We start from the raw sequence: 26,115 nt of genomic DNA, 5'->3' as shown, positions 1-26,115 counted from the left end.
CAACATATTCGGATTCACAAAATATCAAATAAATATTTATTTATTTAAACTAGCTTATGCTCGCGACTTCGTCCGCGTGGACTACACAAATTTCAAAACCCTATTTCACCCAGTTAGGAGTTGAATTTTCAAAAATCCTTTCTTAGCGGATGCCTACGTCATATTAGCTATCTGCATGCCAAATTTCAGCCCGATCCGTCCAGTAGTTTGGGCTGTGCGTTGATAGATCAGTCAGTCAGTCAGTCAGTCAGTCAGTCAGTCACCTTTGCCTTTTATATATTTAGATTATAGACCTTTTATTTTACCCACAGTATCAATCATAAAATGCCCTATCAATACGGTGTATGTGGTTAAGAGGATTGTCTAGTTGTAAATGTTTATACAAAAAGCGATATCGTATTCCTCCCCGTAAAAATGTAGTCCAATTTTTATAATTTTAAAAAATGTTGTAGATATAATGAAGAACTATACTCGTACATTTTAATTTTAAAGAAATATTACTTATGTTAAAAGTTACTAAGTGTCTAAATATCCATATTTTTGACAAGACCAGAGATCTTTCACGAGGAGAAGGCAGCGAAGCGGCGTGAAACAGATAGCATTTTTCAAAATAAAGATAACGTTTTATCATTAGACGAACACTTTAAACTACCCGAAGCTCAGGCTATACCTACACTTTAATCAAGGATTCAATTCCATGATGCAACAAATCAAGGGTAATTACAACATGCAATAGAATAGCTTCATAACTAGAAATATAACTTACAATACATATAATCATCACAATTGTAGGAATGTTCACCGCACATTCCTTCATAACGGTCAGGATCTAACTCAGCTACTATGTCATAGCCAGCCAATGCAGATACCAGTTTATTTCCTGGCTTGGCTATTTTTAACTCAGGGTATTTAAAGATGGATAAAATGTGGATATTATAGGTCTCCAAGCGCCGTGTAAGTTTACCGCGATGGTTAGTTTATCTGTCTATTAGATTTATTGTCGTGTTTCAACTCAAGAAGTTGTCTGCCGTCGAAATAAACTTTGGAGTGAATATTATTTTAACAATGGTCTCTTTTAATTAATCACCGTGTTTCATCATCCGTACTAACTCGTACCTACGACTGTGAGTTTTCTTATGAGGCCTATACCTATAGTTAGCGACCATAGTTGGCAAAATAATATGGTACATGCATAATATTATGTAGGTACTAAGTATTTGTATTTACATTTTAATTTGTTGAATCAGACAAAAATGTTTATAAGAAAAATCTACGTAGATGTTTAGTTTTAGGCACGTTAAGTTTTTCAGATATCTACTAACAAAACACGTAGTTGTTTACGATGTTGATAAATTACAGCGAGTAAACTACATGTTGTAAGAACCGGATTGTTCTAACAGAACTTTTTCTACGCTGTCGTGATAAGAGCGAGTGGGTTATCAGAACACTTTACCTATTTCAACCGTAAAAAATCGGTCAAGTTCGTGTCGATCTCGCATACGAAGGGTTCCGTCCGTACCATCGCAATCGTTCAAGAAATAATACTGACTTTTTAATTTTATTTTCACGGTGGCCATTTTAAAATTTTTATTATTTGTTGTGATAGCAGCAATATAAATACATATTATTCTGTCTTTCTATTACGGTTCACGATATACAGCCTGCAGACGGACGGACGGGTGGATGGACGGACGACGGAGGGACAGCAGAGGCTTCGTAATAGGATCAGGTTGGCACCCTTCGGGTAGGTACGGAACCCTAAAAATAGACGAGTGTTTTTTAATGAAGTGTTACTTTTATCTCTACATAATAGGTCACCCTTACTGATTGATGGTGATCTTCCTGACCTAAAATAAAAATGCAATTGCATCGTATTAATGCACCACGCTGTTCAAGTGCGGATTACAGCCCTTCTCATTCTGAGAGAAGACCCGTGTTCAGTAGTGAGCCGGCAGGCGGCAATGGATCGATGATGATTGTATTAATACACTTATTAGGGAGAAGAACTTAACGAGAAACTTTCAGATATCAATCTTCCGTGCATGTGTCGAGCATAGTCGTCTTACTCATAATCGTTTCAATTGATAGACGTTGCTAATCGCTGGACATAGATTTCTTGCAAGGATTTCTACAGAAATAATTATTAAGAACTAGGTCACTATTAGGACTCATAAGAAAGCTCAGAGTCATTAGCGGGCGATGCTTGGAGTTTCAAATCAGAAATGAGGAGACTCGTATAAGAACCGGAGTAGCTGACATAGCTCAGCGGGTTGCGAAGCTGAAATAGCAATGTGCAAGGCACACAGTTCGAAAACCGACAGATGTTGGAATCCCAAGTATGGTGACCTTGAACCGAAAATTGCAGCGTCGGTAGACTTCCTACTAGGACCTAGGTGGACGTGAGGTGGACATACGACATCAAACGAGGCGCAGGCAGCCGCTGGATTCAGGTGGCGCTAGCGGCTAGACGGACAAGGAGACGTATGTGGACGCTTCTATCGGTTGACGATAATGATGATGATGAGTAGACAATAAGCTTCTTTCACTAGTAAGATCGAAGACAAGAAGTCATGCGGACGTAGCTCGAGTTGTTGAATGAACTACTTAGGTGAAAAAAAACACTCGACTCTCTGATCTACAGTGCTTACTACACTGTGAAGAACCGACAGAAATAGAAAGATATCATCAAGAAGGTCATAATATACGTCCCGCAAATTGCTATTGCGCTGGAACCTTGTCTCATTAACATCGAAATGACGTCATTTTGACGTCAGCCGAAATAAAAATATACCATCAGCTCGAAACTTCGGTCAAGGGCTGACGTTACTAAAATGGCGGCCACGCGAATTAGCAATTTGCGGGACTTATATCAAATAGAAGTCACGATAGCCTCATTAATGAGGAAACGGCGCAAAGTGGAGGAGCAGATATTATTAAATCACATTATGTATTCACACAAAAAAAAATACTTAATGGGTTCTAAAGTGATGATATAATTATTATTAAAGTTACGATTGTAAAAACTTAACCTGTCAAGGCAAAAAATAATATGAGTGCTGTATGAAAGTGGACTTAAATGTCGATGCCTTTATTAATGAAACGAAACAGGTTTTTAATAAGAGCAACTTGCAATTAAATTCAATCTGTCTGTAATGAATGTCAACAATTACCCTAGTTTATGTGACTAGTTTTGCAATAGGGATACCTAGTGCACCCCAGCTCTCTATACCTAGCCTATAAGGATGTGAGAAGATTCCATTTATGTCTGTTTGAAATGTTATGTTTTGATCTTGATTGAGCTTGATTTAAAATTTAAACTCTCAATGATACCAAAACCAGCCAGATACAAATAGTATAGTCAAAGAGATTTTGTTACAAGTTCATACATACTGTAATGCGAAAAGACTTTTTCCCCAACCCCCATCTTAACTTTCCCAACCAATCTAATAGAGATTGGTTGGGAAAGTTAAGATGTAAAACTATATTAAAATATTACTTCTGTTTTTATTTTAAACATGCAATAATTTTAAAGCGAATAAAAGATTGCGTTGAAAGTCGTTTACGTCAATCTGAATATGCCACCCACAGAGTACATAGGTACCCGCGATGTAATTCATATTTTGGCCATTTCTAGGGTTCCGTATCCGAAGGGTGCCAACGGGGCCCTATTACTAAGCCTTCGCTGTCCGTCCATCCGTCCGTCTGTCTGTCAGCGGGCTGTATTCCGTGAACCGTAATCTGTGGTAAAAGGTAGAGAATTAAAATTTTAACAGAATGTGTATTTATATTGCCGCTATAACAACAAATAATAAAAATTTCAAATAGCTGCCTTGATAACTTAAAAAATTAAAGTGTTATTTCTTGTACGATGGTACAGAACCTTTCGTGTGTGAGACAGACTCGCACTTGACCGATGTTTTTATTATAAATTAAATACACCTAAATTATTACAATGTCTTTTTTTGGAAACACTTTCAATTGCAACTGCTTAATAAGTTTACAAAACAATAGTAAAATAACAGGGTGCTTAATTTTATTCTCAGGATTTTTATAACAGGTATAGTTTTATACCTTTCGTGCTGTATTCATTATTTTGAAGTAGCGGGTACTTGTGAAATGTAGAGCAGCTCAATGGAGATAAAAATAATGATGTTCCCGATGTTCCGTCCTTTTTAAAATAACGATTTTCATATTCAAACATACTTAGAACTATAGCTTATTTTCACAACTTCGTCCGCGTGGACTAGAAAAATTCCAAACCACACTTCACCCCCTTGGGGGTTGAATTTTCAAAAATTCTTAGCGGATGCCTACGTCATAATAGCAATATTTGCATGCCAAATGTCAGCCCGATTCGTGAAGTAGTTTGAGCTGTGCTGCGTTGCAGTGGCGAAGGGTGAAAATCTGAAAAAGGGAAGCCGGCAACTACTTACTTACCTAAAAGAATATCAGCTGTTCCCCATCAATTTTTGTTTTCAAAACTTAATTTAGAAAAATTACTATCGTTACGTAACAAGAAATTTGTTAATCAACAATCTATGTGAATTAAGGCCATTTCTGATTTTGACTTACCAAACTAAATCAAAATTACCGTGAACTTACACTTATTAGTTATTAATCACTATCCCCAATTTATTATATCAAAATAAAACACCACTAACAACTTCAAAAACAAACAAGCATGGCCGCTTCACAAAAACAAATGTATCAACAATATCAAATCACCCTTCATAATACAAAATTCTCAAAATAGTAGCATGTACCTGTTAAAACAATAATATTAATATAATTTTTAATTTGGACGTATTATAGGGTAATTCGGATCCAACCGAGTTATTTTCGTCAAATTTGTCTGACCTGTCAGAGTTGCAAATTCGTATTCGCTACTGGGCCAGATTAAATTGGTGGGCTCTTTGTTGGCCACCCGTAAAGCGAGACAGACCTAGTTCGCTTCTTTCGCTTTCGCTAGGGAAATGAAAGAGATAGATACTAAGCAAAAATCTATCTGGGAAAGCCGATATCTTGCGGGTTGTACGGTGTATGGTACCTGCTACTTACATTAGCTGATATTATGCAGTATGCTTTTAACTTAAATACAATAACAAAAAAAAATTTAGCATGCGTGACAAACCTTTGGCCTACATTTATGTGAAGTAGTACCTACGCTATAGGTATGCCAATTCTTAAAGGGAAGCCGATAGGAATCGTGTTATATTGACTCTTCGCCGCTGCTGCGTTGATAGATCAGTCAGTCACCTTTTCCGTATTTAAGACCAAGACCATGACATTATTTTTTTATGAAAATAATACAATAAAACTTAAAGCTAGCCGTATATAATTACTATACAAATCATGGTCGCGTGGAATGGTGCCAAGAATACTGGCTGCATTTCCGCGCTGGACAACTATAAGCTGATCCTATCTCTTGCCATCATCCTAACTAACCCCTGCCGGCTCAATGAGCGCAGGAATGTCATGTCTATGGTGGTAAGAGCCCTTTTGATCGTATATTTTGCTATATAATTATTTTTGCATTATCATTACCTACCTACAGTGTTATCTCATGGTTATATTATCTGTTTAGGCTAGCCTATAAGATAACTACTTTTGAAATTTTAAAATGGATTTTAGGATAGATCGCCATCCTAATATCTCCCATCGCGCTTGACGAAACATACGTTGTACAATGTCGTATGTACGTACGTACATACGACATTGTTTCACCAGCACTTTATTGCCTCTCATAGCAGCGTTACTAATAACCTATAGTTAGGGAGGCGAGGTAGCTAAATGGCGTAATTCAACGGTGCCGTCGAGACCTATCAAAATCGAAAGATAAAATAATTTCGAAAAGAAAAGCTCGTATGGTAAAAACCATTTTAGCGGTGGGTTTGGCGTGTACGGTTTTTCAAAAATGTTTAAAAAAACAGTTACTTGGGCATTCTCGAGCGCGTCAGATATTCATACTACGTATGCCCCAAGTGCCTCTGATAACAACGGTATACTAATCTGCCGGTTTGCGTGGTGGGGGTAGGCATATAAAGTAGTCAAAAATGCAAAAAAAAAATTTACTCGAGCGCGTCAGATTTTCGGAAGGGGTGTTGAGTAGGCCCCAAGGAAGCTCCCTTTAAAAAAACTGACGATTTCAGCGCGACGATAAGTTACGATGAATTTTTGAAAATGCAAAAAAAAAAGTTTTTTCGAAATACTCGAGCGCATCAGATTTTCATAGGGGAGGTTTATCTCGGTATCCTGAAATCATATTTTCTTAATCTGACAAAAATGTTGGTGGGTTCTCTTAATCTGACCGAAAAAGGTTTTTTGGTTTCTTTTTTTTCCTTTCTTTCTCCTTGATAAAACGGGAAATTTAAGAATGACAATAAAGCGATAGATACAACCAACGTAAATGTAGATGAAATGTAGTATTGTATTATTTATTGTATAAAAAAATGAAATGATATAAAAATAGTATTATAATTGTATTGTTATGTATGACCTTTACATTTTTGCTCAATACAATTCATCGTCTTCTTCTTCACTGGAACTTTCATATTGTGGCTCCTCATCCACAATTCTTCAAAGAGACCTTTTTGTGTAAAATAAAATTACCTTTTTTGTTTATTTAAACTTTTTTTGGTAAAATGTATCGTTCGCGACTTATATGCCGCAACGCGTTTTTCGGATGACGAAATGGCTCCTCCACACTTCCGGTCATGCGGAAACCGGCAGATTTTGTATTTTTAGTAAGTTTTAGATTATATTCTTCAAAATAAAAAAAATAAAAATCGCGCTCGAGAATGCCGGATTAACGTTTTTTTTTTACAAGTTCGCGACCCTATAACTCGGCGGCGTCAAGGACTTATCGTCAGATTAGTTAAATTTAGTCTTAAAGCACTAAAATCAACCCCCAATATCTTAATCTGACGCGCTCGAGTATTTCAGACTATCGATTTTTTTTACTAATCTGATCGTCTATCCTAGGCGCGCGTCACTACATATAGAGCTAAATACTTTACAAGGTTGTTCTATTAGGTCTAAGGTATCTCTCATATCTTAAACTGCCACGCTCGAGTATTGCCGAAAATTCCCCTATTCGCCTCCCTAACTACTACATAAGCTAGTCTGATAGAAAAATCACACGATCGAAAGCATTAAGCCATCCAGTGATATCCGCGATAGTGTTATCGCAAGGCCCCATAATTTCAACCTCACACATGGCTTCCTTTTTAAAAATAGTTTACTGGCTGTGAAAAATCATATGAAATCTTCAATAGCATGAATCAAATCAGGCTGTTTAAAAAACCTATCGCAGATGACCGATTTTGACAATAATAATTCGGTTCGACAAAGTTGGCGAAAAGAGCACACAGGTTTTACTTTAATGCATATGTCCCACAAAAAACGGACCTACAAAAAAGCAGAGTATAAAAAATCCCGCCAACACTACCTGTGTTCCAACACCAGTGTGTTCGAGTAAAATAAAGAGGATATAAAATGTCGGGTGTAAAATATGAATCGGTCTGGGACGAAAAGCGGTTGTCTGCACTTGTCCTAACGGAGGAGATAAAAATATCTCACTTCAAATCGGAGCCGATAGTGTGCGTTACTTCAAGAATTATTGTTGTTTTTATTCCTTTCTTCCTCATAACTCTTTACTCTCAGAATAGTTTCGAATTCAGAAATATCAATCCATTTACGATTCACTTATTGTACACGTCTTGTACCTAGATATTGTACAAGAAACAAGTTAAGTAGTTTACTCTTATTAAAGCTCTGTCTGGAGAGTCTAGCAAATATAAAATTATAATCCTGACCCCATGGCATTGTAACATTTAAGTGTGAGTTATAGCCTATGTCACTCTCCAAGTCTTTAACTAAAGCCATGCATAAAATCACGTCGATCCGTTGCTCCGTTGCGACGTGGTTGAAGGACAAACCAGCGAACTAACAAACCAATAAACCAACAAACAAACACACTTTCGCATTTATAATATGGGTAGTGATGGGTAGTGATAACGCCGAAAACGTTTTTTTTTAATTCATAGACTAGCGCTTGGCTGCAATCAGACCCGGTGGCAAGTGATAATGCAGCCTAAGATGGAGAATAGGGAAAGTGAAGAATAAAATAAATATTTTATTGAACCTGAAAATAATAAATCCATGTAATGCATAATGGGTATATCTTGAGAGCATTAAAGAGGGCTATAAAGTAAACTATTTTATTAGATATGTATTGTTAAGTAGTAGTTTAATTCAATTATGTCAACAGCATCAAGATTCCAAGACCTTGTTACGCCGCTATGTGGCACTACGACCTATTGCGTATATCCAAATCATAAAGATAAACAGTTGATACACTGTTAAAGACCTGCCGGTCATTAAACTAGGTTTACACTTCGGCGCCAACATCGGATATGAACTTTCGTAAGTATGCGTCTACTGATAAATAAATAATCGTAACCTTCGTACTAGTAAGAATTTGGTATACTTCTGTGCGTCATTTTGTTCAATAAAGGATTTAAAATGGATATGCCTCTTGACTTGTAGAGTTTTTCGGGTTCCGTACCAAAACGGTTGAAAAGAACCTAGGTTTTCACTGACTAAAAACCATACATCCTTTCACTTTTTGTCAGGGTAAGTTTTACCAAAAACATTTGGCAACAAAATCAAAAATAGGCTTTCCGGGGTGATAAAGAGAATTATTAAAATTTAATTGAAATTTTTATGGTTAAAATATGATACTAGTCTGGCGTCACGGTGCAGCGGTGGTCTAGCCATGTCTGGCCTATTTATTAAAATTTGCCCTCTAGCTTTAATTTAAAATTAAATTAGTACTAAACAGGCTTAGCATTTCAAAACAATAACGACACACTACACAACGACTTGTTTAGAAGTTGATCGATAAGAAAATAATGCCAAGTGCGTATTGTGCTTGTAAAATAGAAGGATCCGTGACTTTTACTCGTAGGGACATAATAATTTTATTTTACTTATTATAACTTTGCTAGTTTCCGGTATGTTTAGAGTTTTTTTGTAAAATAAAAAAATACTAATCTTGTTTCGCTAAAACTATATCTAAGTATATTTTTTATAATTAAAAACGGTATAGGTTACATACAATAAACCTTTTTCGTTCAAAAAAATCATGTTTACAAATTCGAAAAGATATTTCTTAAATTAGTACATACAAGTTGATTTCTGTACATATGTAATATACTACGTTGAATTCCATGTTTCAAACTATGAAAATGCGATATGTATATTATTAATGTTATCATCATATCGGTCAATTATTTTTATCAATATAACATTTTTTAATAACGGCCTTATCGCATTTACACATCAATAAAATTGTTTATGGACTCACGCGTATCGATATTAGGTACATGTATTATATTCACTCTTTGAACCTTGCCATATGGAGAAGTGCCAGCGCGTGCCAGACCTTCGTTATTTTATAAAAGTTTATCTGCATATTATTGTCTCCAACACAGGGAGGAACGATCGGAGACTATGAAGCTTGGGTCATGGTGGCTTTGGGAGATAACAGGTAATAAAGGTGTAAAAAATCTTACGTCAAAGAAGAAAGTATAAAAAAATTTGACTTTTTAAGTCTAATTTTTTTTTTAATCAAGTCATGCATTGCAAGACACTTAATATCGTGGTGTCTGGCAGGGGGGTTCACGATAATAAGTGTCTGGCAATACAAGACGTGATTTCTAGTACTATTTCGAAGAAAAAAAAATAGACTTTATACTTTGACGTAAGATTTTTTACACCTTCATTATCTGTTAACTCCCAAATCCACTATGATCCAAACGTCAAAGTCGCTGATCGTTCCTCTGTGTTGGGGACAATACGCAGAGAAACTGTCAGCTTTTATTAAAAAAAAAGGTCTGACACGCGCTGGCTCTCTCTGTAATAGGAAAGCCTGATTGAGCGAATTGAGCTGTAAGATGTAAGTTTGTAGGTTGTAAGATAGTTTAATTAACGTTCGCTACGGAACTCTAAAAAATGTTTATGGCAAAGTCATGTTCCACCGTCAATTCGCATAAAAACATTAATAATCCATTGTATAAAATTTAAACGCGTGACTTGATATCACTTATGTAATGGACCGTGGGTTCATTGACCTCGTAGTTAACATCTGATTTTGTTTGATTAGATTCTTTGCACGAAGCCACAAATCTTTGATCTCCGGACAAACAGACCGACCAGCGCTTTATATCGTGGCGTGCTAATTGACCTGAAAGTGTTACTATTATGATTATGACTCAACATAACCAATGACGTCATCGGGGAGCGCTGCACTATTTGCAACGACTTTTTCAGTCATTGTTTTGATTAAGCAATGATTATCAAGACTGGTACATGGATGGATACGTGTTTTACCTATTGATTGCGATTACATTTCTTCTAGTAAGTAGGTACAAGTAAGAATACCATAATAAATTGTAGTCTCCCGTTACGAACTTTTCTCACAAATTCTACCGAACTTGGGCAAAATGTTAAACTCTTTGATTAAATTGAAGGCATCTAAGCAAAAATTACAGAAATCCAAAGGATTTAAACCGTTCAAACTTTTGAATTTCTGTTTAGTACATAGGTATAGTCCGCGACATGGTTGAGAAGGCAATCGGGAAGTGCGGCGCCTCGCACACCCGCACGTCACATGCGCTCTCCCGCACGGGGGGATGTACGGGTGTGCGGGGCGTTCCTTCCCCGATTGCCATTTTGACCTGTCGCGTACTACCTACTAATTACTAGTTTTGTTCTGGTAAAAAAATATAGAATGAATAAATTTTAATTAAATACCTAATAATAATTATTAAATCTTTAAATAATACCTACCTATCCCCGAATGCTATTACTACCCATACTATAAATGCGAACCTTGTTTATTAGTTTAGTTTGTCCTTCAATCACGCCACAAAGAATCGACGTGATTTTTTGCATGGGTATAGTTAAAAACCTAGAAAGTGACGTAGATCACTTTTTATCCCGGCAAATCAAAGAGTTCCGACGGGATTTTTTAAAAACTAAATCCAAGCGAACGAAGTCGCAGGTATCAGCTAATATCTAGTAAAAGAACTACCTAGGAAAAGCTAGTGTTAAAAATAAACACAGTACGAAAGCTCCTAAGCCTACTTTACACCATCTAGAGCCGAGAGAAGCTGCGAATTACCTCCCTGCATAAATTGCAGGCCCACGAGAAACAACTGCACGATACGCAAAACGCAATTTATATTCCCGTTGTATAATATGCTCTACTCCGCGATCCCGTTAGGTTAGTTAGGTAGGCTCTGGATAGTTTAGTGATCAGAATAAAAACGCATGCTTTATTTTACACTTCCTGGTCCTAGATTTCCTTAGGATGTTTCCTTCAGCATTAAAGCAAGCGAAAGTTAGCTTAGTTAGCGCAGACGTAGCTCAGTGGCGTACGCTGTGGTCTTGTAAGTGAGAGGATTGGGGGATTGGGGTACACAATATTATCCACTCCGCTTAGCAGCATGAAGTATAGACAATAAAATTGTACAAACGAAAACAAAACCAAAGCAAAAAATAGTACACATAATATGGTTAGCCTTCATGATTTTACACACTTTATGTAAACAATCATGTTTTTTCTGGTGTAGATGAACTTTAGAACTCAGAAGTTAATTTATTCTCATATAAAAGCAGTTTGCGTTACCGTAACTAAAGCAGGTAAACTGTTGAAAACTTGTTTACACATTGAGCATGCACTTAAATCGATTCACAACAAAAAACGATTTTTATTCGAGAACCGTTGCAAATGGGTTAGTGCCAATAAAGATTATTCAAATGTTCTAATAAATATCGCACTCAATTGGTTATGCATGCGAATGTGATTAAATAATCCCACTATTGACATAATAACATAAATTATATTTTAATAGGCGTCAATTTCGTTACAACAAACAGGTAAATCTGACGGCATCGAAAATGAAAAGAATTAAAATCAAGTATTAGAAGTAGAGCTAGCACGTGCCACACCTTCGTTACTTGTAGGGTTACAAGCTCAAAGTTTATCTTCGTATAGTCCCCAACACTGGGAGGAACGATCAGCGACTATGAAGTTTGGATCATGTGGCTTCGGGAGATAACAAGTAATAATGGTGAAAAAATCTTACGTCAAAGTGTAAATTCTATTTTTTTTATATTACTAGTAATCACGTCATACATTGCCAGACACAGTATTATTGCAACCGCCTGCTAGCCGCCCTTAAAGTTTAAAGATATTTTACTAAAACTGCCAAGTGCTATTTAAATTTCTTCTAACTTTAGTCGTTAGTACTATTATATATTCTATGCTTTAGTGCAGAAATGAAATTGAAATCAAGTTGTTTATTTTATATAATAATATATTACAATAATAATTAATTGACCCTATGTCTATGAACGATGGTGGATGAAACAGTTGTCAAATGCGTACCACCGGTAGACCATACCGGTACAGACTGAGCTTGGCTCGACTTTTCTCGAGTTCTTACCGCGGGAACTCAGGAATGAAATTTAACTACAAAACTTGGAAAGTATCTTCATCCAAATCATTAGAGCCGTTTCCGATAAACCAATTTCATATATTATACCTACATTCATATAAAAATGAATTGCTCGTCAAAATATTGGAAATGTTTACACGAGTACATCCTCAAGTTACCGTACAGTTTCCTTTCAAGATACAGTTTCCATAATAACAGCTACAATAGTATGTATTGTTTAATTTAGTTCAATGTCATCTATTTTATATTGAGGTAAAATTGTGTCACTGTTAAATACTGGGTCCAAACGATCATACTCTTAGATAGGGACTAGTGGAATAAGATTGTTAGATTCATGTTTTGATGAGTTTTAGCCTACTTTTTTTTATTCCAGTCCATTACATCTTACAAGTTTACTCTGCGACCTCACAGTCTAAGATAGAAGCGGGCAAACTTAGAAGGGGTATGGCAGTTTTTGTGCAACCCACACTTCTTATCGGTTTCTACACTGTATCGTACCGGAACGCTAAATCGCTTGATGGCACGGGTTTTCCAGTTGGGTGGTAACTAGCCACGACCGAAGCCTCTCACCAGACTAGACCAGAGACAATTTAGAAATTATATATCCCACATTGCTCCTGCCGGGAATCAAATCATGGAGCTCCCACTTACAATACCACAGCACTCACTACATATTGCACTAGGGAGGTCGTCAAACCCAAAATTAAAATAAGCTTAATATGCTGATGATTTTACTATCCACAAATAAATTATCTAAGCAATCCCTAAAACCAAAACAATCTACATGAATATTAAATGAGAGCCCAGATCATCCACTTGACACTGACGGCTGTCTAATTAATACAATACAATAAATTGATCTGTAAGACAAGCGTACAATAACCGGCAATATAATAATTATTGTTAATTGCTTCTAAGAACAACAACATAGGTATTATATGTATTTGATTTTCCAAGCTTCGGATATCGTTAACTTCTAAGCTTTCCTCGATGATTATGGATTACTTAACATAAACTCCTAACTTTCTAGCGTACTATACTAGTTTGTTAATCTTGTCTGTAAAAAAAATATTTTTAGCAAATTCTCATTAAACCCTTGGAAGAACTTTTTCTTTTACAGGACTACCGAAAAAAAGAACGTACCTAGTGTTTATGAGTTTCCTTATACACCGTAACTTCTAAATGTCTGCAGAGATATACCTAGATGCATGGGGCCCATAAATAGATATGGGGTATCTATAGAATCCTTAGAATCCAGTGATGTAGAATCCTTACATCATTCTAAGTGACACTGGCTATAATTTTTTTGAAAAAAAACTCGACATAACGATTGCATGCCGCCATTCTCAAATATGAATATTTTTAGTTCGTTTCTTGACAGGGTTTTTTAAATTTTTTATTATTTGATTACGAATAAAGAGCTACATTCTCTATCAATGCCTAAAATAATAAATATTCACGTAATTGTTACAGTTTCGACAATTTATTTAAATGTAATGTGCGGGCGGGCCAGGTTAAGGTTAAATTGACTAAACTCTACATATACCTACCTATCCGGCTTTTCGGCTTCAGTGCGGGACACACCGATCAATAATTAAACAAACCATTATCATACCATCTCACTTCATAATCGTTATCATCATCAACCAATAGACGTCCACTGCTGGACATAGGTCTCTCGTAGGGACTTCCACACGCCACGGCCTTGCACCGCCTGAATCCAGCGACTCCCTGCGACTCGTCTAATGTCGTCCGTCCACCTAGTGGGGGGTTTTCCAACGCTGCGTCTTCCGGTGCGAGATCGCCATTTCAGCACCTTGGGACCCCAACGTCTATCGGTTGTACGAACTATGTGCCCTACCCATTGCCACTTCAGCTTCGCAACCCGATGAGCTATGTCGGTTACTCTAGTTCTCCTATGGATCTCGTCATTTCTGATTTTATCGCGTAGAGAAACTCCAAGCATAGCTCTCTCCATCGTCCGCTGAGTGACTCTGAGCTTTATTATGAGCGATCTATCTGACTTAGATATACCTATAAATAATTATTATGAAAATTATGAGGAGCTGGCAAACAAAAATGTGATCAATTCACACCAGATTGTGGTCACTTCTGATCAAAATACTTTTTTTTTCATCCGCACGTTTTTGGCCTATTGAATACATATCGGAACTTATTTCCAAACAAAACAGCCTAAAACTGTGCTCAACTTTAATTTAAAGTTCGTGAGTTCGTCACTTATTTCCAAAACTGACTACAAAATTCGTGATTTCGATCAATATGACATAATTTAAATATATAAAACGAAAAGGTGACTGACTGACTGACTGACTGATCTATCAACGCACAGCTCAAACTACTGGACGGATCGGGCTGAAATTTGGCATGCAGATAGCTATTATGACGTAGGCATCCGCTAAGAAAGGATTTTTGAAAATTAAACCCTAAGGCGGTGAAATAGGGGTTTGAAATTTGTGTAGTCCACGCGGACGAATTCGCAAGCATAAGCTAGTTACATACAAAGTTTTAACATCTTTCTTTAAATTTTGTGCTCTCATGTAAAATTTAATTTCGTGCAATTATACCATTTTATTACCACCAAACCGTGATACTTTAGTGGTTACAACGCCCGCGTCTTATTGGGCGGTTCGATCCCGGGCTTTTCGGAGTTATGTGCGTTTTAAGAAATTAAATATTACTTGCTTTAACGTTGAAGGAAACATCTTGAGAAAATCTGCATGCCTGAGAGTTCTCCATAATGTTCTCAAGGGTGTGTGAAGTCTACCAATCCGCATTTGGCCAGCGTGATGGACATGGCCAAACCCTTCTACGAGGAGACCCGTGCTCTGCAATGAGCCGGCTATGAGTTGATCATGATGATACCAATTTATTTGCAAGCTCCTCATTTGCAAAGCATTTGATTTCTGTTGTGGTTTGACTGATTGACACATTCAAGGTCAGCTCAAGCCGCCTGGGTCTAGAAATTTGAGAATTGAGATTATGCACGAAGGTTCTCGCTAGAACCACGTACCTACCTACCTCTATCAAGAAAAAAATTGAGAAATTCCAACGATGAACTAAAACAAGATACTGAACTGCGAAATTGAACATCTCGTTGTCCTGAAATAAGCTACTGTTAGAAGTGTTACCTATTATTATTAGCAGCGAGTAATTAAGTGTAATATTTTCCGGAAAACTCTAAGAAAAGCGTGTTTGATAATTTATTTGTTAGTCAATGTTATGGTCCTATCAAGCAAAAATTTTGAGAAATGCTAGCGTAATTTTTAAATTCCACGTCTCGGTACAAAGTAAAACAAGATTATGACTGCGACTTTGAACGTCATCCTGCAATGAGTTTCTGTGTTATTAGCACCGATTATAATTTAAGTCAATAATTATAATAAAGTTTTCAACGCTCAACAAAAAATTCAAAGAAAAGTGTGCTTAATAAAGAAAAACTTTACCCTTCTCTAAGTCAATAATATCTTAAGCCGTACCTAACTAATCACATACTGACCTTTCACTGACCTGACGGTTCACTGAAAATTATTCACTCATTCACAAAACTTTTACGAACGTACACAAGTTTTAAATTCCAAATGTAGGTAGGTACGAAGTATCAGGAAAAAGTTAGTCAACATATTAAAATTAGATAATAACTGCGAATTTAAACGTCCGTCGTCCTGAAATAAGTTCCTGCTAGTGTTATTAGCTCCGGTAATAAATCAATCACAGTAAATTTTTAACGCTCAACTGAAAACTCAAGAAAAGCGTGTGTAATAAAGAAAAACATTACCCTTACACGGTGTCAATAATAACTTAAGTCGTAACTAATCACATACTGACCTCTAATGCACGGTTCACTGAAAATCATTCACTCATTCACAAAACTTGAAATGCGGAAGTTCGTTCTATGGATACTGTTCGGTTTTGTTTTTTACTGAAGCTTTTTTTTGTTAGTTGATACGGTCAAGTGCGAAAGCCGCAATACCGCGTGGTTGTCGCGCCAGTCCGCAGACCAACACGTCCGAACACCAACACGCGATAATGTCGACTAAAACGGAAGGAACGTGATGCCGGCACTGCTTAGCTAGTATTTACTTTACTATGTACATGTTCCCGATTCGAAGATTCAGTGTAACTGAAAACTGCTTTCACAAAATTGTCCCGTACATATTTCATGCATTCAGTATTTTATGCATTCAGTCAAAAGTTCGTACATCCATAATATACTTAGCTCAGTATCTTTGTGGCATAAGTGATTCACGATCGCTATCCATCGGTGGCTACTCGGTGATCATTACCCATGTTATAAATATGCGAAATTGTGTTTGTTTATTAGTTTATCTTTCAATCACGCCGCAATAGGGCAACGGATCGACGTGTTTGTTTGCATGGATATAGTCAAAGATCTGGGCAGTGACCCAGGTAATAAATAAAGAGTCCCCAGTGGATTTTCAAAACCTAAATCCACGCGCACGAAATCTCGGGCATCAGCTAGTAGATAATTGGAACTAAGGAACGTGAGTTAAAGGATAGGCGATTTAGGAATCTACCAATTTGTTAATAATAATTTAGTGCTATAAATCTTTGAAAAGTCTATTTTACGAAGAGAGTGCCTAATAATATACTTAATAGTTATAAAATATTATCTATTTAGTATAAGCAGAGGATAATTGACTACTACTTTACAATTACTAGTTTGACAGTAGGTCGGTACGTAAATCGATGTTGTTAGAATAAAATTTCCGCTCTTGGCTGTAAAAAAATGTACAAAAGTTTTAGTTTATCCTATGTTTTACATGTATTCATAATAGAATAAGGATATTTCTGTTACCTTTTTAGCTGATCCACTGCAATCATTTGCTTAGCCGCTTTATCAGTTTCTCCTTGATTTTTCTGTTTATGACATTCACTAAAATGCGTTTTCAAATACCTAACTTTAAATACCTTTTATTAAATGAACATTCTATTGAATCTAATAGTCAATTCGTGATCGATTTATTAAAAAATAAGAACAAGATTTCAATGTCGTCATTCGATTTTACCCAAGCGTGGAATGAAAGCTCATTCCATTTCTTATCCGACATAAAGAAACGTATGATTTTTTTACCTTTATCATATTATTCGATTAACTTTTTGCTTCCGACTACTACTTAATGGGAATGAAAAAATATTAAATTGAGAATCGACGAAAAAAATAGACGCAGAGAGTTTAATCGAATTTATTTCTAGGTTAAAAAGAGAATTCAGTAGTAGATACTACCCATATATTAATGTCACCACTATTTTTTATGGAATTTATGGTAAACTAGCTGATGGTCGCGACTTCGTACGCGTGGATTTAGGTTTTTAAAAACCCTGTGGGAACTTTTAAATTTTCCGGGATAAAAAGTAGCCTATGTCCTTCCCCGGGTTGCAAGCTACCTCTGTACCAAATTTCGTCAAAATCGGTTGAACGGTTGAGCCGTGAAAAGCTAGCAGACAGACAGACAGACAGACACACTTTCGCATTTATAATATTATAAGTATGGATAACCAATGATATTTATAACATAACTTTTTAAAATATTGGTACCAAGATTTTCTTCTATACAGATATACCTACAAGTAAAACCATGGGAAAGTAATTGCTGTTTAATATACTGTGTACTTTCGAAGCAGATACTTATTATATAGAGCTTAAGATTACTTAGGTACTATAACTCTTTGTTTTGTCCAGTTAGGCTCATCCCAAAATCTCTAACACTGTCCTAGGACGAATCATCACTAATCACTATTTACTAATAAGACAAAGCAGGAAAATCTATATTATTATAGATATTTCGACCAGACGCTGGTGTATCCAACAAAATAATGCAAGCCGATATCCTATGAAAAAAATATGTAAGTTTATCCACCCATGTCAAGAATTACAAAGTTTCACATGAAAGTTAGCGTCTCTCTACCTTTTATTTATCGAATGACCGGCGTCGAATTGAAGTTAACCATTTCCCTTTCATCTGTCAATGTCTCAAATCATTTGGACCGTGCGATGTGATTTCATTACTCTTTAGCTGCTGGCAAGAAAGTTTCGTGGATTACAAGTCAATAGCAAAATAATACCATCAGTTCATCTCTATATTGTATTTATCCTGTCTGTGTAGTTATCGCAAGTATTTTCTTCATTTGCCTGTGCTAAATACATACCTACAAATATTTTACGCTACATTCCAGACTACGTTACTTATACGTATTTATATTTTACGTTAAATTGTCTGCCGTTAAATTTTCGACACCACGACGCACCTTTAAATTTCCTCAAGAACAATAATTAGATCATTCTTCAACTAAGGGTGCTCTTCAAACACATTTTAATATTAAAATACTGTATGTGTTCTTGGTAAGTATTTTAAATTCTAACTAAAAACAGGCTATTGTTATATCAGTTCTATATGAATACACACTAGGTAAGTATGTCTTTATAATATTTCTTACGCGTAAAAAGTAAAAACAGAGGTATTGCGTTTAGGCATACAATAAACTGTGATAGCCTAGTGGTTAGGACGTCCGCCCCCTAATCGGAGGTCAATGATTCGGTTCTAACTTTTCGGAGCTATGTGCGTTTTAAGTAATTAAATATCAATTGTTTTAACGGTGAAGGAGAATATCGCGAGGAAACCTGCATGCTTGAGAGTTCTCCATAATGTTCTCAAAGGTGTGTGAAGTCTGCCAATCCGCACTTGGCCAGCGTGGTAGGATATGGCCAAACCTTCTCGCTTTGAGAGGAGATCGTGCTCTGTAGTGAGCCGGCGATGGGTTGATCATGATGATCATGATACATTAATAAAACCTTTATTAAAAAAAATACTTACAATAGTCATTAAACAGCTCTATATTCATATTTTGCTGGTGTTATTATTCATCTATTTTGTCTTGATTTAATAATTGGGAGCAGGATAACCAAAGAATTCACGGCCATACACTATCTTGTTACCAAAGTAGCACGTTGTAAAATTACTCGTGGCCTCTATACAAGGAATTCCGTAAATATCGCAGGTTCGTAAACGTCAAATTTGTTTGGACAATCGGGTTTATTGGACGGCAAATAAACACTTTGTCGAATTAACCAACGCCTACGTACGAGATTAGCTTTAACACCTTTAGTGAGTTGATGAGTAGAGAGGTCACCTGATGATATTATATGGAAGCCGGCTCAGGAAATAGAAAAGAAAATGACTGTATAGTCCGTACAAAATGAGTTCTCATGTGCCATTTTAACTTTGTGTCAGCTGTTATGTCAAAAGTACGGTTCACCTTTAAAATATTTTACCAAAGAGCTTGTTGTAAACGGTCAAAATACTTGACTCAAGCAAAAATCTACGTGCTTGACGTCAAGCCGCGTGACCGTCTCGGTCTTCTAAAAATCGTAGGTACCTTTGACATAACAGTTGACATATAAAGTTAAAATGGTGCGTGAGAACCATAGTCTGACTCTGAACTGAGGACTCATTTTGTACGCATTATATAAAAAATGATGAAAATGACTGTATTAGAAAAGAAAATCATGAACTTTGGCCTCAATTTCATTACAGTTTGAGCTCTTAGGTAGTTTAACTTGGAAAGACTTCTGAGATTTGATCAGTGAGTCAAAAACGTCCGGATTAAAGAAAAAGTAATCTGATCAGAAGCGTATAACTACTTACACCGTTTTGGTCGCCAGCTCCTCAAATACTTAACTCAGTAGGTACTTAACGTAAAATATAATATATATAATACTTATTTTTTTCATATTTTTAGAATATTTTTTATAATATTTTTTTCAATTAAAAAAAAAAACAAAAAAAAATTTAAAATGTTACAATATAACTTAAAGCTAGCATTACCTAATTACAGTACAAATTATGCCCACTCGCCATGCCAAGAATACCGGCAGCAATCCCGCATTGGCCAGCCAGGCTGATCCTTTCCGCAAAAAATTACACGGTCCTCTAGAGGCTAATAACCGCGGTGAAATGTAATAATACTTAATATGCCTAGTCAGTTTTTATGTTTTCGTTACTGTTTTTGCCATTTAGTGGAGGCATAATAATATGCTAATGATCTGTCAGCAGTGTTTGATTATCTCGTTATATAATATCTCGCATAGTGGCAAGCTAGTGGCAACTGATTATCATTTGACAAAGAGTGACAGGAGCGCCGGAAAGACTGCCAGATCCATAATTTATACTGAATATTAATGCTACTATGAAAACCAAATGAGGAGTAAGCGCTTACGCATGTAGAGATGAATTGAAATTCACTCGCGCCCCTTTGTAGATATAATCTACCTAAGTTCTCGTGTAAATACTTAGGCTCAGATCTATAGAGCGCACTTTGACTTTGCTCAGACTTAAGGTTGAGTTAAAACGAGACAGATTTATGTGAGAGATGTAGCCCTGTCTCGTTTTGACTCCGTCTTAAAGTCTAAGCAAAGTCAGAGTGCGCTCTATAGATCTCACCCTTAGATCTTGGTAACGATAGTCTTATGATCTACTAGCTTATGCCAGCGACTGCGTCGTGGACTATACAAATTTTAAACCCTATTTTACATACAACCCTTGGGGTTGAATGTTCAAAAATCCTTTCTTATGCGATGTCTTCTTCCTATTAGCTATCTGCATGCCCAGCACGATCCGTCCAGTTGCAGTGGTTTAAACTGTGCGTTAATAGATCAGGCGGTCAGTCAGTCGCCTTTGCCTTTTATATATTTAGATTCACATACATATATTATATAGACAAAGATATATAAACAAGCGCAGTGTGGGACGACCCCCAGCCCGCTGGACCGATGACCTGAAGAAGGTGGTTGGGAGCGGATGAATGAGGAAGGCGGAGGAACGTGTTTGGTGGCGCGGAAAGGCTGATGGATTGGATTGGATTGGATATAAACATAATAACACTGGTGAGAATAACACTTATGATTATAAGTAGTAGATGGCAATTCATTCATACGAATTTTAAATCAACATTTGTACCTTTGAATTTTTTTTACAACGGTAGGTACCTACCGTATTAGCAATTCCTTCTGCTTAGAGTAAAATGAAAATATAAAGTTTCAAGTTTGTTATTTGTAATTATATTTATATAGTCAAAGAATCACGTGTTTGCTATGCTAATATTTTGCAACATTATACAGTTGCTTATTCGTTTGAGCTTCGGTAGATACCTACCTATATACTTTTTTTGATATAAGTACTAAAATGTTTTCACGAGTTTTTTTTAAATACCTAAGTATAGAGTTGGCTGCGTACAAATAACTGCGTAATAATGATAATTTATCATGCCTACTTCCGAACAAATTGAAAAATTTTAAAAAGTGAAAGATCTAAAAGGTTTTGGTAACCCGAGAATATGGCAAAGTTCTCACGGTTGTAGACTGTAATCGAATCTCTGATATCGTTTATCACTCTCATTATCGAATTCTTGGCGCCCTATTAGTTTGCGGCTAGATTAAACCGACATAAGGCTATTTTCGCCATATTTCGGTGTAACTTGCCTGTTCTAAAGGCACTCTTCACCTCACTTGAATTACACACAGTTATAAAATTACACGGTGACTAGCCGCAGCCGAAGTCTCCGACCAGACCAGACCACACATTATTATTATTATTTATTATTTGTGAAAATTATGAAATGAAATGAACCTGAGACCTCCCATTAATAAGCCCACAGCACTTACCACTGCGCTATAGGGCGGTCGTCAAATCAGCAAATTCTATGTTCAGCTGTGGACGACGGACTATATAATATATTATAGGTTGACGATGTGATGATAATGATGATGATGACTTACTCAGTTTATCAAATTAGGTTAAAGAGATCGTAGAGCCTCTGGTAAAGCTTATATTTTGTGTTAAAATTTATGACCAGATAAACATTTTACGGGCTAAAATGTTATAAAACATTATTCGAAAACCTATTTCCATACTAACCGTGTAAACATTTATATTTTTGCATACAATTAATCTCAATGAAACGTCTTTTATTAGAATTTATTGTCACCTCTATCTACGAGAGTAAAGATCGAGCGTAACAGATACTAGGAAGTGGACACAACTATTATATTACCTGCGAGCCGTATGTGGTCGTATTTTATATTTAACGTTTAGAGTTTAGACGAGTGGCCTTAAAAATATATATTATATCAATTGATAAATGAGACTATCTATTATTGTGATAATGACGAGACAATAGTATTTTGTTTTGTTTTCATATTATGGTGCATTATTTATATGAGCGCGCAGATTCAGATATGATTTATGGTAAGATTACTGTTTACTCAATTATTATCTTCTAGGCAAGCGCGTTCCAACCTAAACCTTATCTAGCGCAAGCCTGTCTCCAGTGATGTGGTTATCTCCATAACTCTATGCCTGTCTCGCAATAAAAAAAGCGAGAATAATATTCTGAAGAGAATGAACGTATTATGGCACTTTTGACAGTTGCCACATTTTTTCTGAAAAATAATCGCAGACATGCTTGTAATAAGAATTATAACTTGGTTCCTACTTCCATGATGCTTGTGTCTTGGGGTTCTTAAAATGTTAAAGTACTTTAGATTTTGAATAACACATGACAGTCCAAGTTTAAGGCCAGCACCTATTTGAAACAAGATTTGAACTAGAGATCATTGATTTTCCGGGATAAAAAGTAGCCTATGGTGACATAGCCTGGAGAGTGATCTCCAGGTCTTTATCTATACCCGTGCAAAAAATCACATCAATTCGTTGCACCATTGCGACGTGATTAAAGGACAAACCAACAACATGTATATGATACCTCGAATAAACAGTATTCTATTCTATTCAAACTAACAAACCAACAAACAAACACACTTTCGCATTATAATAACTAATAAGGATACTTGATAATAAAGAGGCTTATTAAAACAGCTTTAATTTTAGATCAATGACTAATTATAGACGAAATTAAATTGCGCTTAGCGGAAACGCGAATCGGTCTTCAGCTATCCTGCTAATTAAAGATATTCGTAGCATTGCATCAAGTACATTTTCAAGAATTTTTCAAGACAGTAGACATAACGAGCAGACGAAAACGATTCCGATCTGACCCAATTTCGTTCGAGTAATGTAGAATGAAATTGTTATTTGCAATTTGTATTCTCCGAGCCTTCAGCACATAAGTGTGATACTGATAAACATGTCATTTCTATTATACAACTGATGTGATGATCTAAACCGCTATTTAATTCAATGTATAATTCAGGAGGTTCTACAATTGCATATGTCGATATGTAGGTAAATTGCACAGCACGAAATACCTATCGCGCCATGGTGATGTCTTGAAACCCAAACTCTCACAATTCGGAAAAATACCTGTACTTGAAAATTTTAGTATGTATCGTTAGGACGATTACGCATTGCATCCGATCCGAGTCCGTAAAAAATAAAAATACGTTCCGAAGGAGTTATAGAACAATTTGTATGGTAGCTTACGCACTAACGCCGACTTCCGTCATCCGAGTTCTCTCCGTCATCCGTGAGAATATCTCGGATGTACCTCGGAGTCAAATCGAACATATGACGTAGATCACGTAGATAATATGTCAAAGATGTCCACTGAATAGCTTGGATTTGGATCAGAGATCGGATTAGTGCGTAAGCTATATCCGAGCACGATATTTACTCATGTGATCCGAGTTCGGTTCGAGGTTTTTATATCCCTATTTTCACAGACTACTATCGGATAAGTGCGTAACTGCTTTTAGAGGTGTTAATCCAATGCAACTCCGACACGTTTTCATACAAAATTTCGTATGTTACTTATATATATTTTTATTTTTTTAAAGTTTTTTTTTTCAATTTTTATATAAAATTTTTGACGCCAGCTGAAACCACATACAGTTTATTACAAGCGTAGATATGGGTGCCTGGCGCTCATACGTGGGTGATCTTCGTATATCTGGGTCAATTGTGGCTGAGACTAAGACCACTAGTGTAGCTTCTTGCCGGATCACCTAGCCATCCCGTTCAATTCAGCAGCTTAGCAGATCGCCCAGATCTCCGTGGCTTTTAGGGACTAGGGGAGTCAAAGTAGGCTGAGCATTGCAATACACTCTTGCATTTACTCGTACTAAGTATCTATAGTTCTTGTTCCGGTGTCCGCTTTTCATGCATGCTTTGCATAGAATGATGTTTGTGATACCTGGGATGAAAAAGGTGCTTTCTTAGCTAGCAATACTTGGCTTTCTTTCTTAGTTTAGGCTTTTTTAGCTCGTCGTTCCTACGACTCCATGGTTCTGAAAATATATAGGAACACCAGCTACTTCCTAATATACGTAGCAAAACAACGTATATTCGGTGTTTATATAACACTTAATACTGAATACAGATGCTGCAGAAAAGATTCGATCTAATGATTAATTAATGATTACCTAGTGACCCTTCTTCTAAAGATAGCAACGCTGTAGTATGTTTAATTCAGCAAGGATCTCACTGGCATTGGCGTCAAAATGTAGGTAAATAGTCATGACCAAAGTGCCAAAGTGTTGAGATGAACACGAGAGGCGCCGCCTGTACGACGACGTGCCGTTCGGCGCTTGTTGCTTGAACACAGTGGCCGTAGAGACGTCTTGTTGCTACTTTTTTATATCTTACTTTTTTAATGAAAATAATACAATAAAACTTAAAGCTTATCTAATTACTGTACAAATCATGCCCGCGTGGAATATACTTTTTGTATTTTATTATTATTATATTACTATTTGTATTTTACTTAATAAAATTTGGTTTGTTATCTTTTTATCTATATCCTGCAGCTATATGTACCCACGCTGTAGAAATGCCTGACTGATCATCATTTCTTCAATGCGATATGGCTGATTTTTGCTAAAAGAGATCGTACAAGGTCAAAATTTTCCATCTATCTAATATATAAAAGGAAAAGGTGACTGACTAATCTGTCAAAGCACAGCTCAAACTACCGGACGAATCGGGCTGAAATTTGCATTGTCATAGCTATTATCTATCTATGAAGTCTACCAATACTACGCACAGGCCAGCAGCGTGGTTGATTATAGCCAAAAGCATTTTCACTCTGAGAGTATACCCGTGCTCTGTAGTGAGCCGGCGATGGGCTTGATACATGATGATCATGTGATTTTTTTTTTTTTATTTAAACAGATTCTATGCAATCTTTGTTCCAATATAGGTAAGCAGTAAGTAATGAAAAAGCGTTGACAGCGTATTGTCGTTCACTCTGGTATTGTTCCGCACGAATGATCAACCCTCAAACAACAGCCAGGTGGGGTAAAAATGACCTAAGAATTATAAAATCTTTATGTACCTATAAAAAATAATAAAAATTTAATGTGAAAATTTTCTTAAAATTCTCAAAATCAGTTCACGTGAGTACACCATAAAGCCGTTCGCGATTCATCCATTTCGTATGTTTACTTATTAATTAATATCGCACCATCACTTTGCATTTCGTTTATTTGTGGCTTCAAGCCTATGTTCTCATCGTCAGAAATCCTAATCATCAAGCTACTGACTTTGTAATACCTACTTACAAGCACTAACATAATAATATTAATAATATATGTTAACCT

General features: G+C 36.3%; 1 protein-coding gene across 1 annotated transcript in view; it reads right to left on the bottom strand.

Moving 5' to 3' along the window:
- The window catches only part of LOC117991707 (thrombospondin type-1 domain-containing protein 4-like), a 157,797-nt gene extending 141,206 nt beyond the window's left edge, over positions 1 to 16,591 (bottom strand). The window contains exon 1 of the mRNA XM_069505358.1: positions 16,371 to 16,591. The gene's annotated coding sequence lies outside the window, so the exon portion shown is untranslated. The remainder of the gene's footprint in view (positions 1 to 16,370) is intronic.
- Positions 16,592 to 26,115: the final 9,524 nt, after the last annotated feature.

This window comes from Maniola hyperantus, chromosome 20, assembly GCF_902806685.2.
Source record: "Maniola hyperantus chromosome 20, iAphHyp1.2, whole genome shotgun sequence".
Classification (NCBI taxonomy): Eukaryota; Metazoa; Arthropoda; class Insecta; order Lepidoptera; family Nymphalidae; genus Maniola; species Maniola hyperantus.
This window is presented reverse-complemented; position numbering and strand designations above follow the sequence as displayed.